The sequence below is a fragment of the Amblyomma mixtum genome, chromosome 2 (assembly GCF_055824585.1).
Source record: "Amblyomma mixtum isolate Tamu chromosome 2, ASM5582458v1, whole genome shotgun sequence".
NCBI classification, from domain to species: domain Eukaryota; kingdom Metazoa; phylum Arthropoda; class Arachnida; order Ixodida; family Ixodidae; genus Amblyomma; species Amblyomma mixtum.
The window spans coordinates 281403715-281426705 of NC_143013.1; the positions used below are offsets into that span (position 1 = coordinate 281403715).

Genomic DNA, 22991 nt, shown 5'->3' on the forward strand with positions numbered 1-22991 from the left:
CTGACATAGCTTCAACTTCAGTAGAAAGCTACGCCTCGGAATTGCAAGCGCTCAGACTGCACACGCATTCCTCTTTCAATTGTCAGGGCTTGCCCGTACCGGACGCAGCGGACAGGAGATGGCAGTATATACGACGCGCAAGTCCGTGCTCTCCAACGACACGTTCCGTGAGCGTTTCGTGTCCTTATACGCGAGCACATTCTCGTGGCGCCTTACGGTTGGCCAAGAGCGAGTTAAGAGCAGCAGGAAATGGTAGATAAGAAAGCGCAGATATGAGACGTCAACACAGCGACACTATCTCGAGAATTGGAAGAGTGAGCTCGTAGGAAGCGCCATATCTTTCCTTTATTCACTCACTGCCCAGGGAAGCTAACGTCCAACATTCATCTTATCTCGGACACTTCGCCTTTGGAACATCAGGGGCCGATCAACAGTTTTTCTCCGGTGTGGCCGTGTGACCTGCTAAGAAATCTTACGAGGGGCTTGTCGAATGAGAGGGAGGTGTCTCCTCGGTATTCCGACACGACAGAGAACAGCACTTCAGGTGATGTTGTCAAACCTTGCAAAACCGAACGTACAATCTTTGCCGAAAGTAAACGGGCAACAGTAGTTTGTTTCTTAGCCGCATAGCGAAGCACTTACAGCAGCCCTTAAGCTCTGAATCTATGCAAAGTAAGGTGAACCTTTGTCCTCACTTTTTGACGCCTTTCGATTTTGAGGGGTGCTGTAAAGGCTCCGTTATATGGTTGACAATCAAAAACCTGTTGCTCGGATACTTTTGTCAAAGGAGGTGCATTGAAAGGACACAGTTGGCTCTCCGTTCGCCAGGTGTACAAGACAAGACCATTGCAATCTGCCTGCTCACGACCTACATCACAACTTGCAAAAGGGGCCCAAGTGGGCTTTACCGCACGATTCGGATTTAAGTTTGACGGCGGAACGAATCACTGGCTCATTCTTTGTCAAGCTTTGGGAGGAACGAGGACGAAGGTTCTTCTCACCTTCCGGAAAATTCGAACGCTGATCATTCATAACGGGCCCTACCGCGTGGCCTAGAAGCAAGGCCCCCTTTTCTCCAAACTACTGGCAAAGACTGTCTGTACCATACCATGCCTAAAAGTAGGTGTTTTCGGCTTTCGTGTTTTGAAAATTCGGCGCATTGTGGGGGGCCGACTCTCCCAAGCCTCCCGAAGTCCCCTTTCGGCGAACGGCGCGGCCGCGCGCAAAGCCCCCGGTGGCAGAGTCGCGCGGTTTGTTCCTCCTCCCCACCGCCAGGGCTGCTTCACGCCCGATGCGCAAAGAGGGGTAAGATTTACTGCACCGACGGAGCCGCTCGACCACAGTGACCTCTTACCAGATGTGGCGCAACCTTGCAACGAACGATCTCTCGAAGAGTAAACATAGCCACACGAGACGGGCTTCCGTAGGAAACGGCACCGAACAACACGGATGTCGCCACTTGTTCAAAGACAGTAACGGCCCATTTGAGTTATACCACTGACCGGATTCCGGGAGGCGCTAGCTGGGTCAACAGTGCTTGAAAAGCTGAGTCGCATGTGAACGCGGTTCAGCGCTTCCGTTTGTTGTTGGCGAAGGTAGCGGCTCGTTTGAGTATGATAACGGCGATGGGAGACAAGCTCCGTTAATTAGCCTATCGCAAAGAGAGGTAAGAAACTTAGAAATGAATTAACAACCACGTTCAGGCCATTCTCCACATGCTAAATGGCTGGCAAGGTCTCATTAGCCAAACAGAAGTTTGCAAAGAGCCCCATGTGCGCGAAAAAGAGCGATGCGGCGAGGACCATCGACTTTCGCTCAGTGCGGGCACCTCATGCAAGCGACAGCGACATACTGAGATGTGCGCCAGCGGCGACGTGCATTCGCTCGGCGCATGCGCACTGCGGCTTAGTAGACACTCCCGTAATCAGCCACCTCGATCTGCTTTTAACAAGTTCTGAGAAAATGCGCAGCTGCACTGGGGATACAGAGCCGGAAGCCTGCTCGACACGCATCTCGACTTGCAGCCCGACTTGCCCCAACTCGCGGCCCGCGCCAAACGTTGTTAGAGCTGCACAACTCTTTATTGCAAATATGCGGGCGTGCCTTCCCAGCCATGGCTAAATGAATATTTCCTCTATGGCGACGGTGCAGAAGCTGCGCAAAACGACCAAGACAGATGACCAGAGGAACTCACCTGTTAGAGTACTTTTTTTTTAAACAAATAACTCCAGGATTTACAACGCCGTTCGCCTCAGAAGATGCCGGGGACAAACCGGAAACGGCTAGCGGAGGTCTCACTGGCTAATCGCGGGGAACTGTCCAGCGACGAGCGAAATTTTCTGCGGAAGCAGAGCCAAGAAACGAGGGAAGCGACACGAGCAAAACGCTTCTTGAGTAAGGCAGTTAAGCATCCGTGCCCGCGAAAACACAATTTTCCGCAGGTGATGTTCCTACATGCCACGTTGGCGGCAAGTAATGTGACGGGACAAGCGAAGAATTTGTAGCAGTTGTTGATTAAGTTTGCTCAGCCAAACGTTTCACTTTATGTCCTCCTGTAGCCAGAGATACAAAATGCGGATGTGCGGGCGTCGTGGACGGAGAGAGCCGTTAACTTGCAGTTGTATGAGTTGGCGGTCTTGTTCAGATTTTTTTCCAATATCCTTAGTGAACACAATGCATTGTTTTCTTCTGCGAAGATTTCTGAGCCTATGGATGCCATGTATCTCTTCATGATGTCGAGGCCTGTTTGCAGAGTGCGCTTGATACAGGCAGTACAGCCGTGTGTGGCCCATAGGGCGATGTCATCAGCATATATGGAGAAACGAAGGTACTCTATTAGCTGGAGGACTGATGGGGGGCCACCAAGAGTGAGATTAAAGAGTTCTAGAGTTTGTATGAAGCCCTGAGGGATGCTTCGTCTCAGATAGCGAGGGGTAGACTGGTCGGCTTGGACACGGGCCGGGACCGTTCTGGCGTGAAGGAAGTCACTGATATAAGCGTAGAGGCGACGGCCCGGATGGATCGCTTTCAGTGACTCCAAAACGACGTGGTGAGCAACATTGTCCACGCCAACATGTCCGCACCAACGACTCCGCGGAGTTTACTAGTGCTTTAAGATGAGTGTACTCCTTACGTGATGGCCAGTATGGCGTCTTGCGTACTCATATGACTGAAAGCCATTAGCTCGTACATCCAAAGGGTAGTGCGCTTCCTGGAGCCAAAGCAAACGAGTGAGGTCCTTACCCTCCATAAGCTTGCCTATGCCGGACATCAATGACACGGGTCGTAGATTGCGTGGATTCATGGGTGACTTGTCAGATTGGGGAATCAGTATAATCGCTGCTGATTTCCACAAAGATAGGAGCGCACTTGAATTTATTCTGTGAGACATTGAAGGCAGTTTTCAGGTAAATTAGTGAGCATCTCGTTATCTCGTCTTCGCCGGTGGTAATCGCTCACCAGTGGGTAGAGATGCCAGATTTTAATGCTTACATGGTAAATGGTTGATTCGTGTCACAGGATCGTGCCCAGCTCGTGTCGGCAGTGGCTGCTGCACCGTCCGTAGCAGGGGCGACGGGTCCGTCGTGCCACTGGGATCCCGTTTCTTGGCCAGCTGACGTTGGCAGTGGCTGCTTCTCCGTAGTGTCACTCGTATCGTGTGACGCGCGTCGTAGAGTTAGCAGCCACCGTAGATGGTCTCTCTCGACCAGCAGTTTCTCGTGTTCCGCCTTCTGGTATTGGCGGCCAGCGTTGTCGTCTATGATCCGCCCCACGATGTCATCCTTGCGTAGACTGCGCGGAAATCCTCGGCATCGCAGCTCTTCCACCAGTCGCCATTTCTTCAAGGTCGTAACTGCGCTCTATTATGCCGACTCCAGCAGGACTCACAACTCAACGACGACGTTCTTCTACGCTCCGTGATGTGCACTTGTTCCTTCACGGGAGGCGCTTTTTTATATCCTCTCGGTTCGGCCATGTCAGGAAGAAGTGCCATACACTGAATTTAAAAGCAAACTCACTTATTACGAGTTTACAATGGCTCTATGAGCATCTTCAGAGCATGGACGGCCGTTCTTGCCGCGTTTCGACTCGGCCGCATCTCTCGTTCGTCTCCCTTTCGGAATGGCCTCGCTCGAAGCTCGTTATTTTCGCAGCGGGCATGTCGGCGGCTCATGTTCCGGCATGCTTGTCGCTCCTCGCTCGCGCGATGCCGATGCTTGAAGCTTGGAAGGGTTCAGAGTCTGAATGTGGGCGCGGGAGGTGCTTGCGCGTGGTTTGTGCGCAGGAGCGTCAAGTATCCTGGGCCACGATGGGTCCACGTGCCTCTTAAGTCATGGGAGGATAAAGGCACAGTTGACAGAATATGCTCGATAGTAATCTTCATGGGACACTATTTTACATTTCAGCCACGGCTTTATCTACAAAGCGAAGAAGTAGAGAATTATAGGCTCTCCCTAGCGACCGAGGTTCGTGATCGCTTGAACTATGGTTGGTGCCGTGGCGCGTGGAACTTGTTTAACATACCACTGATTGACACCCTTACGTTCTGTAACTGACTGCGCTTAGCATCGATGCAGCAGTTATTTGTAATATGTACTTTATTGAGAGCTTGTTACTCTTGTTACGTCATACTTCTGTGATCTTAAAAATGACTTTTGCGCGTATAAGAGTGAGCTAGCTTGAATACTAACCACCTGTGAATGAGGGCCATAAATTTTAGCGCTGCGTGAGTGAGCGCATTACTTCTGTGCCCTTGTTAAGGAATCAAAGCGGACAAGAGCGCCGACTCTGCTGATAAAGAGCACGAGAATACGTAGTGCTTCACCGGGAGGAGCATACTGATAGTTGGTGCCGAGACGTAATATGAGGCGCCGGTATTACACCTCCGCCTTCGCGGCCGCCACTCGCTGCTTGATTTAGTTTCGCGACAATGTCGACGGGTGGCACGTCATACATATCGTGTCTACGAGGAGGGAGATGACAGAGAAAACGTGCTCAAATGCGCGTCGGCAACCGAAAAGGAGCGGGGAGGGCGACAACCGCGGAAACGCTGAGCATCGTGATACCATCATAGCATTCCAGGCGTGTGTCAGTCCACTGCGGCACGTTCTAGTCTCTTTCTCCGCGGTTCTATAGTTCGCATTGGGCAGCTCTGTCTTCGACGAAGTCGTGCATTTTCAGCATGTCTTTTCTTACCTTCAAAGAGCTCCTTAGGTACATAGAGTAAATAATGAAATAGGCCTGCTTAACAGACTCTGGCAGTCATAGGACGCGATCACCCTACCTGAGCCTCGAATCTTCCACACAGATATCACAGTGGCAGTGCCGCCTCCGCCCACTTTCCAAATTTTTTCGGCAACGAAAGCATGATCAAATTCTATCTACAAGTAGGACCACCCTCTCAAATATTTACTTATAAATCCATCTCGGAATACGGGCAGGAAAGTGTGTATACAGATATGTACTAGCGCGGTAGCGTTAGAGTTGACGTTCGGAGGAAAAGCCGTGAACGTTGTCACACTAATTCGCGACTGGTCGGTAGAGTTCATAACGCCACACCCCAGTCAACCAATGAGATGGAGACGCCGCTCACCAGATGTCGAGGCGGATGACGGATGAGGGGTTGGCGCAGTGCCAGCCGCACAGTAATCAGAGCGCGTGGAAAGTTTCCAATGTTCTGTGGTTAGCGCGTCGAGTCATGTGACGGGATGTGTGACATTTCTGTGACGTTAGAGGACCGGCGAAAAAGCGCTTGTCAGTAGGGCCAGCAGTCCATTTGTTTTTAGTTGTTTTTTTAAAGAGGCTCCAAGACGGATGCGTGTGTGGCATACTGGTGCTTACGGAGTTGCGAAGAACGGCTAAGTTACTTCCCCCTCTATCACGTTCGGCTCCCTATGCGTTGGCTAGGAGTTCGCAGATTTTTACCATATTCGCAGTCTAACCCGTCACGTCTCCCGCAGCCGAAGCTCCCTGCAAATATCACGCCTAGAAAATCGCAACCGGCTCGGCGGTCATTCCCTTGGCAATCGCTTCGTTGAGAATAAACTAATATGAACAACGAGGAACCTGGCGAAAGGTTAAAAGGAAAAGCCATTTTTTCCCTCCTATCTTCTATCTCATCGCGAATGCGTCTCGATAGAGAGCACTGTCTCCATGGTACAGCTGCGTTTGATCATTCGCGCTTCTGGAGCCACGGGAGCTTCGCAGCACGTGTTATGTAGTGCTCGCCTTAGCAGCCCTTCTAGCGTATGTGCGGACGACATAAATCTAAATCACGCTGCGCTTCCACCTACGCAAGCTCGTAAACAACGGCCGAAACGTCAAAGAGGAGAATTAAAATAGGAGTGCTATTTCTTCCTTAGGTGAGTGATCGGAAATAAACGATGTATAAAATATATAAAATGTGCTACATTCTCTGCGTCTTGCCGCACGATGCGAAATGAAGTTCTCTGAACTTCTACGTTACGTCGTCGGCTCACAGTGGCAGGAGCTTGAAATACCTGCCATGTCCCCACATGCAATGGGCAGGGGTGCTCAAGCCAAACGAAAAATGAGGAGAAATGGCCGCTGTTAAGAGGACCCACATGATCTTCAAAAGGTGACATGCACATAAGATTGCGTGTTTCACGGCTTACTCGTGCGTCTTACGTGCAGCGCCGAAGCCCTTATCGTAGCGAGCGCAGAGATGAGAGTTTAATGCGTTCACGTCTTTCATTGGCTTAGTTTTCTCTTCCGCTCCCCGAGCCAGTGGAAACAATAAGTTCAGTCACTGTCATCTGCAAGAAGAGGCTTAACACCCGTGGGGATAGCTTAGAGATACAGGATCACTAAACACCAAGCTGTAATCCCCCTGCACCCCCCCCCCGCCCCCCCATACCCCAAGATGCGGAATATGGTACAGTTTTTGAGGAACCAAAAACCATTCGAATGACGCACATTCACTACTGCTGAAAAATGTTCCAAATAAGCGATGAGCGGTAGGTTTTACCTGAGATGTCTGCTTGGATTAATAGTTCTCTTTCTCTGGTACGAGATATCTCTCTCAGCGTTACAAGTTGCTCGCGTACGATACGAGAAAGTGGCTTCTTGATGCATACCTTCAACCAGATTAACTTTGCCCAATGCTGCTGCTGATTTCGCATTGAACAATAGTAAGCGCTACAGTTTGCGCAGAAAGAGTCCAGCACGATGTGCTGTAAGCATTGACTAGTAGTCTCGCGACCAGCAGGACCACATGGCCCGGTCGACTTGCATCCCATCGGCATAACCCGCATCACTCTTCCAGACCACCCACTTTCCGACGATTCTGGATAACTTCCTCGTTCATCAGCAATTCAACGCGTTTGTGTTTGGTTCATACACGAGGCGCAGCTGACGTTACGTACATCGAAGAACGTCCTGTGCAAGCTCCGCTATATAAAAATAAAACCCAATCACAAAGACAGTGTACGACCTTCGGTCCGTCGCAGCTCTGCCTGACGACAACTTGACGCTCTATATACTGAGTCACGGCTCGTCAGCGCTAACATTTTGCTTCCGTCTAACCAAACAATGAAAGCAACGAGGAACACACGACCGCGTTCGCGTGTAAAGTTCTCTTACTCTTCGCACTCGGATGCAGTAGCGTCTATGTACGTGTCCGATTCTTGGCACGTGACCATACCGCACCACACCACACCACCGTTTCGAGTGTCACCCTAGCTCACCTGACTCAGCTAGGGAACGGAACGGGGAGAACTCTCTCACCGCATGTCGCTGTCAACGGTCGCAGAGGGAAAACGCGGACAGACAGCTACGGTGCACCCCGAAAGCGATACCCTGAAACCGAAACTTCCGCCGCCGCAGCGCGCCAGGCGCCGCTGGTCGTGGGAGCTGCAGTCGAACTGCGCCGCCACGGATGGTCGAACTATACGCTTCTCTTGTTTATTGCGTCGTCCACAGTAAGGGGAGCCGCCGGCGTAACGCAAGCCTATAAAGGACCCAGCGCCGAAGCCAGCGGCACCTATTGTGACGTGAAATGGTGTGATGTGCTCAGACAGCGTGCGTCGCCAAACATCATCAATGGATGCCGATCGCGTGATGCCGATCGCGTGATGCCGTATTCGAGTCATCGCAGCAGCACCCGAGCTGCCACTAGCGCGGGAAATGGCTCCGGCAGCACCGTTTCGAATGCTCGTTCGTATACGTATGACACTGACAAGCAGATGAACTAAGCGAAGAGTAGAAGGCTGAAGAAAGTAGACATGCATAACGTATGGGAGGCCTTGCTTGCCCTTTCAGATTTTTCCATCAGAGAGTAAATTTATGACCGATTTGTTTCCTTTCTTCGAACGCGCTGAGGCCTCTCGAAACGCGGTGATTCGGCGTTGATGAAGGAGGAGACGATCGATGGTGCAGATGATGAAACGAAGAAATATATTTGCTGATATCTGCAACAAACTAAGTTACGCTGGTGAAGTCACACAGAGAATTTCAATAACTGTAACTTAAAGGAACTGATTTCACATAGAGAAACAAGGCTCGAACACCTTACTTATCGACCAAAGGTCTCAGTTGCAGACTAGGTATTCTTGAAGCACGTGCTATGCACGGAGTCTGTAACTAGAGTGCCTGATGGGGCTTTTTCTTGCTGTTTTACACGTTTCACAAATAAGGAGGTTCCGAGGCCCGACCTCGATTTCGATTAACCAATGAAGTTTTAATATGAAGTAGGCATGGTCCACGAAGGTTGAGCACAAACTCGAACCCAAGTCTTGGCTCGAAAAATGCAGACACATCAAGAAAAAAATTCAGCACCCCTTCTCCACGCGGGGGACCTCGCCCTCTCCGCGTTTTCTTTACTCCCTTTCCACCTTGCACGTGCGTCCTCGCGTCCGTGGAACCGCTGCCGCATCTGCGTTCCACTTCTTGAAAGATGACGTGTGCTTTTAGCTAATTGACAGGTCGCCTTGGCTAATCGCGTTAGCGCCGGTTGTCATAACGGTTGTCATTGACCGCGAAGTGGAGGATTGGGCGCGCAGGGCAGGAATCGAGAACCGCGACGCTGCAGTGCCGGCATGAATGTCAGCAAATGTAATGGAGGACTTGCGCTGACCTCTTCGCAGTCCCGCATGTTTCCGCTGTATGGTTCGCGGACCCGCTGGCGGGGGAACGCAGGGCCTAATCGAGAGGCGCCGCCTGTCAACTACCACCCTTTGCACTCGCCACGGGGGCTTTTTTTTTGTGTGTGTAAGTAGGGGACCCGCGGTTAACAATGCTAGGGGTCTTCGTCCGTCGTAGCGGTGCTGTTAAGCCGACAATGACTTACTTATGCGCCGCACTTTTTGGTATGCTTGCGGGGGGCGCGTTGACAGGGAACTTCGAGACCTCTTCGCCTAGCCTGGAAGTGTACAGCACGCTCAGGTTAATGCAATTAAAATAAAGCTAAAAGAGGCAGTAAACGAACCGGCCTTAAAGTAAGATTAATATGAACATGGAACTATCTGATGGCAAGCTTTAGATGAAACAACTAAGCAACGATGCAACTTTAAGGTTTCGCAACCACTTTAACTATCAAAGTAAAAAAAAAGGTAGAACCTGACATTAACAGGGGTAAACGGAAAGTGAAGAATATAATGGCGAAGCTAACAACATGTCAAAATGGGGATAAAATTTAATAGCGGAAAGTGAAACAAGGAAAAATAACAGTTATATAATCAAGGAATGGCAGTTGTACTCGGGAAAGTAAAATCAAAGTAAAGCCAAGCCTAAAAAGACGTCGCAGAAAATCAGTTGGAATCGCCGGCAGCGACAAGTAAAATATTGCTAAAAACGCTTACTGATTAAAACAATTCGTCGAATCCCCCCCGCCTGTCCGCGTTTAAAAGGAAAAAGCAGAGTAGACAATCTGCCCGGGGACACAACCTCTCGAGAACACAAATCTAACGCTACGTCTGCTGGCTGCCTTTTTAATAGATCTGCGTGATCACGTATTGATGTCATATTCTGGACCGATGCTGCCCTTCTGCCTGAAAAAAAAAAATAAGCGAATGCCATCCAAAGTGCAGGGTTTCTTCATGAGTGTCTTCATTGGCACAGCGCAATACAATGCGGCTATTGCGCCGGCGTAGACGTTTACCACAAACTGAGGTATGAGTTTGGTAATTACCCGCCGCGGTGGCTCAGTGGTAAGGCGCTCGTCTACTGAGCCGGAGTACCCGGGTTCCAACCCGACCGCGACGGCCGCGACGGCGGCGTTTCGATGGGGGCGAAACGCAAGAGGCGCCCGTGTGCTGTGCGATGTCAGTGCACTTTAAAGATCCCCAGGTGGTCGAAATTATTCCGGAGACCTCCACTACGGCACCTCTTTCTCTCTTTCTTCTTTCACTCCTACCTTCCTCCCTTCCCTTACGGCGCGGTTCAGGTGTCCGCCGATATATGTGAGACAGATACCGCGCCATTTCCTTTCCTCAAAAACCAATTTACCAATTTACCAATTTATTTGGTGATTACAAGAATCTAGCAAGTTTTAGGGAATGCTTGCTGGTCTACCTTAGCCTTGTGGCGATCATGGGTACTCTGATATTTGTTTGGCTGTTGACGCTGCTATAGGTCCCCGTGTATATAAGGTTGTTATTTCTACATTTTCGTTCAGACCTGTTGCTGGTCCCTCTTGCAATATTCGTCTCATTTTTTTCGAGAGAGAGATTTATAATACGTGTTCTTGTGATGTTGCTTTTGCTTCGCTATCTAGTTTTAAACACGACTCTGTTTTGTCACTTTGCCTTTATAAATGCTATTTTCGGCGAAGCAAATGTGTAGCCTTGGCTATATTTAGCTTTCGGTATTTCATTTACAAGTTGTCGTCACGCATTCGCTAGTCATATCAGCATATGCAGTTCAGACCGCCTTTGAATAACTTTGGAAATCAGGGCGTGCCTATGTCGTGTATGCTTCCTTTCGTCATCCTTGCACCTTTCTCGCGCATACCACCTCCCTGCCAAGGAATGCCAGCTGGTCTGTGCTTGGCCTTCTGGCGACCTCACATGAAAGACTAGGAACAACGGAATGGGCATGCTCAGCGATGAACAACATCACGTAAGCAAGTGCGTGTTTTGAGAAGTTATCGCAAATTCGAGTTGAAATTTTGGGCTTTGCGGATTATCTATAAAGGGAGCATTTTTTTTCCAAACATCACCTAATATAATATAAACTTTCTAGCGCGATTCTATGTACCAATTGTGCACAATTTAGTATTCTTTATATTTTTATCCAAAACTGAGCCTTCTTACTGTAGATCGGATGGAGACTGTATACCAAAAATTACAGCACTTTATTCGTCAGCGACTGAACCGATGCGATTCCTGAGCGGAGAAAAGGAGGAGTAACTGGAATATCAATGCATAACTTTCTACTTTGAAGTACGTAAGAGTTTGCCTCATTGAAAGTGTAATATACTGAAAATTGGTTCTGAGAACAGGAATGATAAGGAACTATCTAACATCAAGATGGACACCTTACCGCAACGTGAAAAAAGGGTTGAAGGAAGGACAGAAAGAAATCAGTGAAAGGTAGGCGCTGTAGTGGAGGGCTTTCTTTAACGCGGTCTGACATCGCACAACGCAACAGCGTATTTTGCGTTTCGCCTATATCGAAACGCGGTCACCACGGCCAGTATTCCACTCGCGTCCACCGGCTCAGCAGCCGAGCGCCCTAACAACTGGGCCACTGAGCCTCAGAAAAGCGAAAGGACGAAAGGGATACTCAGCACAAGGAAAAACGAAAAAGGAAAATAAAAACAAGAAGAAAAAGAAAAGAAATTAACTACCGGAAGTGCACCGTGTGGGGAGTTGGTTCTTTACTTCTCCCAAATTTGAATCCCTCTTCCTTTCTCCTCTTTTATCGTGCACTTCCTCTTGGTTAGAAGAATAGGAGTGAACGAATGTGACCGCCATTGAATAAAACGTTTTTCATCATCATCATCATCGTCATCTAGAGCTAATGATTGTTTCGTGCGTGCAGATGCTCTCGTGCAGTGGGCTGATGCTGATCTGTAACTAATTAAAGCCTATACCAAAGTCCACTCTTCTCCCTCCATGTGCTTTCAACGCCTCGCAAAGCGGCGAAACACAATACGAATTGCGATGTGTGATCACAGCACATGCTGCTTTCTGAAGCCGCGAGCGCGGGACAAAATAAGGAACAATGCATGGTTGTCACATGGCCTCCATCTGTAGCCGCTTTATGTAGCACATGGTCTGATTAATTGTAGCGAAACACACGGACCACGGCGTACGCAGTACATGGTAAGAGCCTGGCTCCTTCGAAAAGTGTCGCCAAAAAACGAAGATCAAGCTAAATAACGCGAGTCCCGAATTACACACAGTAGGCGCGAACACAGCGCAGAAATACAGAGCCCATCGACGACTGCGCGCACTGAAAATGGTGTATTCCTAACGCTTGCTTGTTTTCTGAGTCAAGATTAATTAAAGGAATCGCAAACCTCCTTTTCACAGCTGGTATAGGAGTGCGACACACATGTTCACCTTCCTATAAAAGGACACCAACTTACGACACCACTTACATGCCATCTCGAGCCAGTTCAGAGAAGGACATAGGATTTTTTTTTGTAAATTATCAACATTGACGCGGAAGAAGACCACCAATCGTTGCGAAAACACGGTTCACAGTCCGGGCAACCGTCCATGCGGTGCCTGTTTGCTCACATTTTCAGTTTAAAGCAGCGCCAATGCAACTCCGATTCATGCATCAATGCTTCTAAACAGGGCGCACTACAGCACTGGCGCTGAATCTTTAAATAATCACGTTCACTCCAAGCGCTCCTTCCGCATATTGGCCGTATCGACTTACCACTGATAGACCCGTGCCCCTGAGTGTGGAAAGAGTCACTCCTGCCAGTGCAGTGAACGGTGTTCCAATGATTCGTAGCGGCCCACCTCCGAGCCTCGACGCGCACGCAACGTTGTTCAACTACGACGGCCACGGACCACTCTCACCGCCGCACCGCACGCACACGTCTTCGCGCCGCCGCTCCGCCGTGCGCACACCCCCTCGTCACGTGGTCAAAACAAACCAATGCACGCGGACGGCGCTCTCATCCTCGGCTCTGTCTGCCCTTCTACGTCGTTCCGCGTACGCCGTGGTCCATGGTCCGAACGAAGCGTCGGTGTTGTTGTACGGTGTTGTGTTACTTCCAGGAATTTTCCCGTGGTGGAGAGCCGTAACTACTACACGGTCGCCGTGCCGCCAGGCGCCTGGCATAAAACTCTCTCGAGCGCATCGCTGCCTCCACGGAGAACACTTGGGGCCGACGGCGTGGAGGCGCGCTGCTTGAGTGTCCGAACCCTGAAGAGGAGGGCACACGATCGCTTGTGGATAGTGCGAACGAGTAAAAAACCTGAAACCCAAAGCGGCCCTTTTCCTGATTTTCTTTTTTCTCTTTGCCCGTGTTTACTTTCGTAACGTTTTCACCTCATTCCAGTGCTGTTGGTGGTCGGAGGATCGGTTTCACTGCGAACAGAGGAAGGTCTCCACTGCGTGCCGAGGGCACCGCTGGTATGAAGGGCACGCCGCTCGGAACATCTGCGTCGCTGAGAGCAGCGCCTGAAGCACGCACTCAGTTGGGGTGAAAAGTTTGCTCCTTCCAAAAGACATACTGTTCCCCCCTTTTCCTCCACCGCTCTTTTTTTTTTTTTTTTCCCAGCCAGAGGGCGCCACCGGCGACGACTGACGACCGCAGGCAAGGCCGCCGCAGATGCCTTCACCTTTCCTTCTCGACAGACATGGGAAGCGTTGAAAAACACTGTCCACGCCGGAGGGGGCGTCTGTCACGTTTGTTATAGCCTCCAGAATGAGTGGGGGTTTCGCGCGCTGTACACCCAGGCATGAGGACCGGGCCGGAAGAAGGCAACCGCGGTTTTGGAGTACAAACGCGGTGCCTGAGGCGTTGTACTGAGCAGCGAAACAACGCAAAAAAAAAGTGATAGATAAAAAAAAAAGAGGAAACCACCCCTCAGTTCGCAAAGATGGCAGCGCCAGCAAGAAGTGCCCTCCAAAGAACGGAGAGGAGATAGGCAATTTTACATGGTGAAAAAAAAAAAAGGAAAGCCGAACTAAACAGCATTCGCGAGATCTGTTTGCTGGGGGCTGCTGTCGGCGCGTTAGCTTTTAACTACTTTGTTGTGTTCGTCTTCTTGGAAAAAGCGAAAGTAACGGAGAAGAGCGCTCAGAAAGGGGCAAAAGTTCCGAGAAAATAGACAAAAGAAGGGCAGTTTCTGTTCTTTCTCAGTGTGAGCTGTCACTTGCTTTTTCGCTCATGCAGGAATGGCTGTCATGAACATCCGAAGGTTACAATAAACAATAAATGAATGGAATAAGTTGCCCCAGGAAGTCATTTGAACAAAATCTAATGAATCGTTTGCCTCACTGCTGCAATATTATGCTTGTGTTTGTTTGTAACAAATTATGCTGCGTAGTTCTTTTTTATGAATATTATTTTCCTTCTTTTCCTGCCACGATGACGTGTGTTTATCTTGTAAATCCCCCCCCCCCCCCCCCCCCCCCCACTGTTATGCTAAACAGGCGCTGTGGGTAATGTGATAAATAGCTAAATAAATACTTCTTCGGCACCCTTTACATTAGCGATCGAAAAACGTCGTTTTCGCATCTTCCCGCGGTCTCGTGCATGCAGTTTGCATCAGATCGTACAACGTATTTATTTCTTGCCGGTAGAATAGGAAAAAATCAGTACTTCCAAACAGATTCAATGTTCTCGAAGGAATTTTTCGAATGCACTTTACGGAACCCATACTTTCCGATACATGGACCCATCAGCCCTCCGACCTTCCAGGCCAGTGGCGACCACTTGTTTTGAGGAAACTGCCCCCGATTTTTTTTTTTTTTCCAATTTGTGATCAATTTTTCGTTCTGATGTTTGGTAGTTAAAACGCTTATTTTATTCTGCTTTCCGCCTACCCAGATTTTCGCAGTTATGCTTTTCCTTTCTCCATTTTAATAAAGTTGTGGTTCCTACTTCTTCACATCTTTTCATGGCGCACATCAATGCCGACAACGGCAGAATATGCAGAATATACAGCGGCAGACAAAGGCAAAATATGTACTATCCGAGTCAAATGAGCAGCGAACGACAGACCTCAAACGAGAATTGCAAAACTCTAAGATATTACACATCGGGAGCAGAATACTAGAGTGGTTTATACCCGTATAGAAGGCGCAAAGACCGCTCCTGTATTCCCTCTCCAGTCGCTAATATTTTTAATGGTTCGTGCTTGAATTTCAATTGTTTTGTTCGCATTTCATTTGAAGTTGAGGGTGCTGTTAATCGCACACTCAAGGACAGTGAGCCGCTGATCGACTCCTGTGGCCATGAACGGCACTCACATTTGAACACGACCGGACATTGCGTAGAGTGAGGTTCAGAGCACACACACCACCCCTCGGGATGGCTTGGGTGCCGAAGTGGCAGACATCGAAGGACAACAGAGAGTGCGACAAAACTCTTAAAAGCTCTATCCATAGCTTTTACCCGGCGGCATCCTTTGACGCAGCACTTTCAAGGCCCTCTCCGCGCCCGCAAAGTGTCAGGATCGGTCATCGACCTCCGGCCTAAGTGGATTAACCGGCGGACTCTCCCAGGGGCTGATGATGAGCGAGGAATGGCGTCGCCGCGCGTCGACTGCCGGTAGGGTGCCTTGATGTCCGCTCGCAAAGCTGCGCCGGCAGAGTGTTTCCCCTTGCTGTGGAAAGAAAGGGGACCAGCCGGGTGTCGTATGAATGATGAAGGGCTGTTGGGTTACGCGTGACCCTGGGACAAGGCGCTTTCGGGTGCAAAGGCCCCTTCCCTCCTGACAACGGCAACCTCGCCGCCAGGCGATTTTCGGTGGCGCGCCCTCAGTGGCTCGGGGCTGCCCCAGCCGGACGGCGCAGTAGAGGACAACCGCCCTGTCTTGCCTGGCCGAAGAACGGCGACAGCGGGACGGATAGAAGAGGATGATTCCTTCGGAGGTAGGGACCCTTCATGGAAATTGAGTTCAGTGTACACCCGATGCGTATCCTCCCAGGGAAAGCATTCTTCATGGCTTCGCTGCACTTTGGTGAGCGCGAGTGGCGCCATCTGGTTAGCAGAGGTGGCGAAAGGTGGACGCTGCTCTGGCCGCCCTCTCATTCAGTTTGCAGTCAACGAAGCGAGCGGCAAGGTGATTCCTCCGAAGGCGAAACGAACTGTGCTAATTATGGGTGGCTCGACCTACTGCTGTGTCTAACAATGTCATAACATTTATAGAAACACTACAGGAAAGGTACCTAAGGTATAATTTTATCGTTTTCCCTTTAGATCGTGCATGCTTACTCATGCGCAGGGGAACTACTAGAAAAGAGTCCATGGTGGAACTAAATTCATGGGTGCGAACTGGGTGGGCTTTATATTGACTGGAGTGTTTTGAATGTACCATCACTGATAGGAGTCGGAGATTATTTTTTGTCTTTGTGTAGAGAGAAGCAATGCGCTTAGTGAGTCACAGGAAATGGTGTGTAGTGGAGTTCTTGGAGCTAGCATCTGAAGTTTCAGTCTTTGTTTGCTGTGCTTCTCTGTGGTTAAGCGCGTCAATTTCGTTCTATTTTTTTTTTCATGCCTGTGTGCTGTGAGTGGGACGTCGTACTTCTGAGAGTGTTTATGCTGTTACGACTCAGCTTGAGACCCGCGATGATCACGGTGGCGGCAACAGCAGCGGAAATTTCGAAAGGTCGTTTCACCTCAAGATGACCCCACCAAAAAAGGGATGACCAGCAGGGAAGTGGCCGATGGAGCTCTTCCCACGCTCGGCTCGGTGCGAACGACCTTCCCTTCGGTACCCCGCAAGAAGCGACCGTCGATGGACAGACGACAGGGAAGAAGGGATTCACGACGTCTGAGAGGAACCGGAACGAATCTGAGGAAGCCGGCGCGATGCGGCCGCGGCGCCAGCCTGCTGTTGTGTTTCTACCCCCCCTGTATGGCCGCTGCTAATTCCAGCTGCAACTACTGTATAGGGCGCTGCCCTCGCGGCGGTGGCTGTCCATTGTGAACGACAGCACCGCCGCTACCTTCAGGGCGCCCCCCCACCCCTATCCCCCCTTATGCATACGCTAACGTCGGAAAGGCGCCTGATGGCCCACAACGGCCTTGAAGGGTCAACGCTCATTTCCAGCTACCACGGTGCAGGGCGCTGCCCCCGCGGAAGGGGCTGTCCATTATGAACGAAAGCCCCTCCAAGCACAGTGCAGTAGGGAGTTGGTACGCACTGCTATCTTCACGGTGTCTCTGTCAATTTGTGGGAGAAAACAGGAACCATTTCCTAGCTGATCTGCCGAACCGACAGAGAGAGCCCAGGAAAGCACGATTCGAGCATTTTTTGGCGACGTGGGGAACGACATGCACTCCTCACTTTTATCCGCCCGCTCATCGATCACGCTTGTCCGAGCGCCCCACCGTCTGTGCCGTACCGGCTTCTCTTTCATCTATTGTTTAAGCACTGAGGACAGGGGGTACGCATCTGTACCAAGATCTTGACTAGCAGTGCGAGTGGAGAGGGGGGGGGGGGGGGGGGGCGGCGGTCTGCTTGGGACAGGTCAGAAGGAGAGCCCCAACGGGGGAGGATGTACATGCTCTTTCCGACGAGAGAGTGGTGTTGTATTTGTTCTTTATTTTTGTTTTCTTAGCGAGACCCTGGGTTTGAGGCTGAGCTCAACCCACGGGGTAGGTCAATGATTGGAGAATTGATGTTTGGGGCGGGCCACTGAAAATCACCGCCCCATTTCTTTGTTTGTTACGGTTATAAAAACCGAAGTAAACGGATGGAGACCAGCCTGAGCTGGGGCTCCATGCTTAGCATGAAACATTCTGCTACTAGGCTCTAACCTGCGGGGTCGAAGAGTAAAGTAGCGCAGTTTGTTTTTCTTTCTTTAAATTCATTTATGCTGTTCCCAGTTGTAATCTCTGTACATGTTTGTTGTAAATATATGCTCTTCTATCATCCTCATCTTGAAGAAACGCCTCCTGGTCTTCCTTCACGCCGAATTAACTAGAGGAAGGGTTTGGGAACCTTCCTGTTGAGAAAACGAACAAACTTTACTCCCCCCCCCCCTAACTCTCTTTGTGTGTTCCCGTCACACCTGTCTCCACTTAGGCCATGCCCAGATGCAGTGCGTGATTCTGCGAAAGGGGTCTTTTTTCATGCACGCGCTCCCATGCAACCTCAGGACAGGTGGAACCGAACACGAGGGACGTATTCAACTCCTGGATTCCTGGTACCACCACTTCTCCCTAACTGCCACGACGTGTTTTCCGGAGTTCCTCTTAGTCGGCACCCAACGCTGCAGTATTGACCCTGCGACTTTGTGTGTGCATCTGTCAGGGTAACAATGACTCAAACGCCTGCTGCCACCTGCGGAGACGAGCGTCTGCCATTCAACCGCGCCTCGCTCTCTTGTAAACAGCGGGGTGACGACGCTGGAGGTGTTCGCCTTTGGGCCATTTCCTTGGAACAAGATATGGAATCCACCTGGCCGGAAACGACTAGCCCGTCAACACGCGCTTCTGGACATTTCCGAGTATCCAAGGGCCTCAGCGGATGAAGCGAGGTGACGACACTTCAGGTGTTCGCCCTTGGCGTTTCCTCGAAACAAGATATGGAATCCACCTGGCCTGACGGGCCACTTCCGGGTATCCAGGGGCCTCAGCCGAGGAAGACGACGAAGCGGTGGACGACCTTGGAGCACCCGGACAAAGTCCCTACGATTGGTTGAAAAAGGCGGGAAGATCTCGGGAGGGTCTATTTAAAGCGTTCGACACGTTCATCGAGGAGCCGTTCCCGGAGCGATTCCCTCAACGTTTCCCTGAGACTTCTCAGTTTTTGCCTTGTTTGTCATTTTTGTAAATAATCATGTAAATATGTGAATACAGTTTTTCCTTCACTTCCCCTACCCCCCGCCTCCGGCCCAAGTTCCTTCCTCCTTCGGCACTGCGGCGGTGCTCTTGGACCCGATGCCTGGTGGGACACGCTACTAGTACGGCAAAACATATCACCGCCTACGCTACAACTGTGTTCGATGGACACGTGCTGCTTGCAGTAATGTTGCACCGCAGTGCGAAAGAGGTGCAGACTTGTGTTTCCTCCTCGCCAAAACCCACGCGTGGACTCTGCACCAGGTGCCTCTGTGCTGTGCTGTGCTGTGCCGATCTGTGTGTCGTGTAGAACTGCCGCCTGGTGAAGGGGCGGAAGGGTATTTAACCAGCGCCCTAAGTGAGAACGAACGCTCCGGGTCTTGGCGACAAGGCTCATCCAGTCGATCGACGCTATGAACATTTAATTTGTGATTCTTTGGTTTTTCTGCCTTTCAGTATGTACATAAGTGTCTTAAAAATTGTCATTAAACTCGCTTGTTTTCGTATCCCCAACCTTCCAAGCTTCAGACCGTTTCCTCATCCCGGACGAGCACCAGGGTCACGCTACCCTACTTATGATAACTGGTGGCAGCGGTGGGGTGCTGCTACGCGAGTTATAACAACTGGTGGCAGCGGTGGGACGCTGCTACCCGAGTTATGACAATGCTGTTTTTCGAATTGTTTCATCTAAAATTTATGCATGTATTTGTATCATTCTGTTGTCTACAGCGTTTGAAATTTTTTTTATATTTAATTGTTGCACTCCCGACGTCTAAAACCCTCTTCTGCATCAATAAAAAGGAAAAGAGAAAATGGTTTGAATTTCCGTATATTTATTTCTTGAATTTCAGAACATCGTTAAACCCTTCCTGGAGTTAATATTTTGATTTTTATAGGGTTTTAAATCCCATATAGACTGAGGCTATGAGAAACGCTATAGCGCAGGGCTACAGCAGGGATCGAACCCGAGTTATTTGGGCCATTAGCTGAGCACCATAACCGCTGAACCACCTCTGCGGCATTTGTAGTGTTAAAGTATTTATCAATGAACATAAAAGTAGAACCAAAATGTTACGTCAGTGCACGAGTCGTTGGGAATTCAATTGGTGCCTTCATGAAATACATAAAATAAAAGTCCTCTAACTCTGGAACATACTCAGCAAAAAACGCATCGTCTTTTTGTGTACTTAGAACAATGCTTCTCTGAGGGGAATACACATAAACCAAAGCAGTGTCAACCGTCAGGACGCAGACCATTATCATCTGTCTGTAGAGAGATTGTGTAAGATTGCTTTTTTCGCAGGCCTAACTGATTATTCACATAGCAGATATAAAATGCATAGCTGATTTCATAATCGCAGACAATGTCAGTGTGCGTCTACCATGCTGCCTGGCTGACGCGAACGCACTAGGCATACAGTTAAAGGTGCGCTGAAGAGAAATCTGAACTCGTCTTTTTACCGCTGTAACTCGGTCTACACGTTCCGAGCGTTCTTAGAAACTCCAAACTACTGCCATGTGCGGCCGATTTCCCTATTTTAAATCGGATTAAACGCCGGGCTCCCGCCTTTTTTTTTTAATTCCCCGCAGACGGTGGGAGGGGTCAGCCAATTTCTCAACCAGTCCCGTGGCGGCTGGCCGCTCTGCCATCGGCGGAGTGATACGTAGCGATCAGCGAAAGCGAAGAGTACACGCGTATTTTTATTTTCGTGGGCCTAATTTGCAGCTATACAGTCTGCATGGAAAGCTTTATATCACATGGGATAATACCCTACGTCGCGCCCAACTCCAAGTTTCCCGTTGAAATTCATAGGGAGCGCAGAGTTGCTGCTATTGGGTAACTATGTATACACTGCGTCTATATGCATGAATGTGGTGTAATTTGATGCAAGAATGAACGCTACCCTCATAAAAAAGCTTTCTCAGAATGACCCTGCAGACCAGCGGCTTTTGCGGGCATAGACTTCATACAAGACCTCAATCTGCATTTAAAGCTCCAAATATTGCACAGCTTCCGAACTTCTTCAAACTTCTCTTGCATAGTCTGTAAGTTCGTAGCCTTGCAATCTTGAATCATACCAGGGTAATCCCAAAAGTAAGGTCTCCAAAGGGCTGCGGCCGCAGGCAAACTATTTGCGTGGCTGCTCGCCATACTCCTGTGTACATTGTTCCCTGTCTTCCAAACAAGCCATGACTCTGCGCGAAAAGGATTGTCAGTCTCGGCACGGCAGCTATTTGAAATGGAGCTGCCGTTGGTCTCTACCGCCAGGTGCGAAGTTCACGCAGTTATTTCATTTTTGAATGCAAAAGGCGTTACACCAATCGGAATTCATCGCCAGCTGACGGAAGTGTATGGAGAGTCGTGCATGCATGCAAAAAACGTCTGCAAGTGGTGTAGGGAGTTCGCAGCTGGTCGTATTGAAATTCACGAGGAAAAAAGAAGCGGCAGACCGTCAATTTCTGTAGAGACAGTCGCGCAGATCGAAGAAATGATGCGGCAAGATCACACTCGACGAACTCTGCACTTTGGTTCCTGGCGTTTCTAGAAGCCCTATTCATAGGATTCTAACAGAAAATTTGAAATATCGGAAGGCGTGCGCATGATGGGCTCAGCGAATGCTCACAGACGACCATCAACGGCAACGCTTTGACACCTCCCGCGAATTTCTTCGGCCTTATGGAGGTGAAAAGGAGACCTTTTTGGATTACATTGTTACGGGTGACGAAACCTGGCCATTCCACTGGCCGAAACCTGGCAATTTGCCCAAGCCGCGAAAATTCAAGCGAACACAGTCTGCCGGCAAAGTCAGTCTGCCGGTCAAACGCTTCCTCAATGGCGTGGCTTCGAGCTGGTATAACATGGACACACGAAAACTACCCCAGCGTCTGCAAAAATGCATAGACCGCAACGGCGATTATGTTGAAAAGTAGAAGAATGGTCTGCCTTTTAAGTGATTTGTAAATTGCTTAAAATAAATATTTCTTTCGATTTATAAGAGAACTGGAGACCTTAATTGTGGGATGACCCTTACATTGAAACTCGCCGAATGCACCGTGACAAACGTGACTCGGGCATTAGTTGTTGTAATAAAGTATTTCTCTCCCTGTCTCTCTTACATCGTCCGCTATTAGCTATGAAGTTGAGTTTTCAAATCACTGTTACGCTTCCAATAAGCACCGCATGTCACCTTGCTCCAATGAACGCGAATACAGGTACGGTATCATGGCTGCCGATCTACACCGTTAGCTTTCGTTTGTTTAAACAGGGCACTCAAACGTTCCTCATAAAGCATAGGTCGTGACAAAGGGTACAAGCGGTGCTTCCTGCCGAGCTCACTTACGCAAAAGCGCAGGCAGGACGCAGGTAATAAAAAGCAAGAGCGCCCCAAGCTCCCTTGTACACTACGGGTGGTGAAAGACGTTGGAGTGCTGACAGGCCGTTAGGCGTGGAGAGCGCATCGCATTGGCTTCCGCCACGTATCTGCGCTTTCAGAGACAAACACCGATAGCCTGCGCATGCGCACAGACCACTTCCGCGTATTCTTTCACGGGCACCTCTCTCTCTCTCTCTCTCTCTCTCTCTCTCTCTCTCTCTCTCTGTTTTTCTCTCCCTCAGCTCACGCGAAACACGTTCCCGCGGTAGTTGTTACGGCGCGCGTTGATGTAAGGTGAGCGGAAACCGTGCCAAAATTAGGAATCGCGGAACGAAGCCGGAAAGCAGCCCTTGAACACAAGTGCTTATCGGCAGGTAGCGGTAATGTGCGGCAGCAATAAATATAAAAAAAATTCACAAACAGCGCCCCCAATACTTCCGCGAAGGCAGTAAAAGGCTCGTGGACTGGCATATATAGCCACCTACAAAGCGCACGTGTTTTTGTGTGTAGGCAGGTGTACGGTGTACACTGTACAAACGCGAACCGGCTATCGTTCACAATCATAGCAAATCAGATTGAAAGAGGTATGACAGCATTCTCTGGGCTGAAGGAACAATGTTTGCGAGGTTATAAAATACTTGGTTATAAAAAATCCTTCTTTTTATAACCACGCATTT

The 22991-nt window shown here is 49.7% G+C and overlaps 1 protein-coding gene across 4 annotated transcripts in view; it reads right to left on the bottom strand.

Moving 5' to 3' along the window:
• LOC149364176 (uncharacterized) overlaps positions 1–22991 on the bottom strand; it is a 196263-nt gene that overhangs the window by 151302 nt on the left and 21970 nt on the right. For 2 of the 4 annotated variants that reach the window (XM_089574169.1, XM_089574166.1), the window contains exon 1: positions 12850–13218. The exons of the other annotated variants lie outside the window; for them this stretch is intronic. The gene's annotated coding sequence lies outside the window, so the exon portion shown is untranslated. Of the gene's footprint in view, positions 1–12849; positions 13219–22991 lie in introns of those variants that run through there. 4 annotated transcript variants of the gene reach the window in all.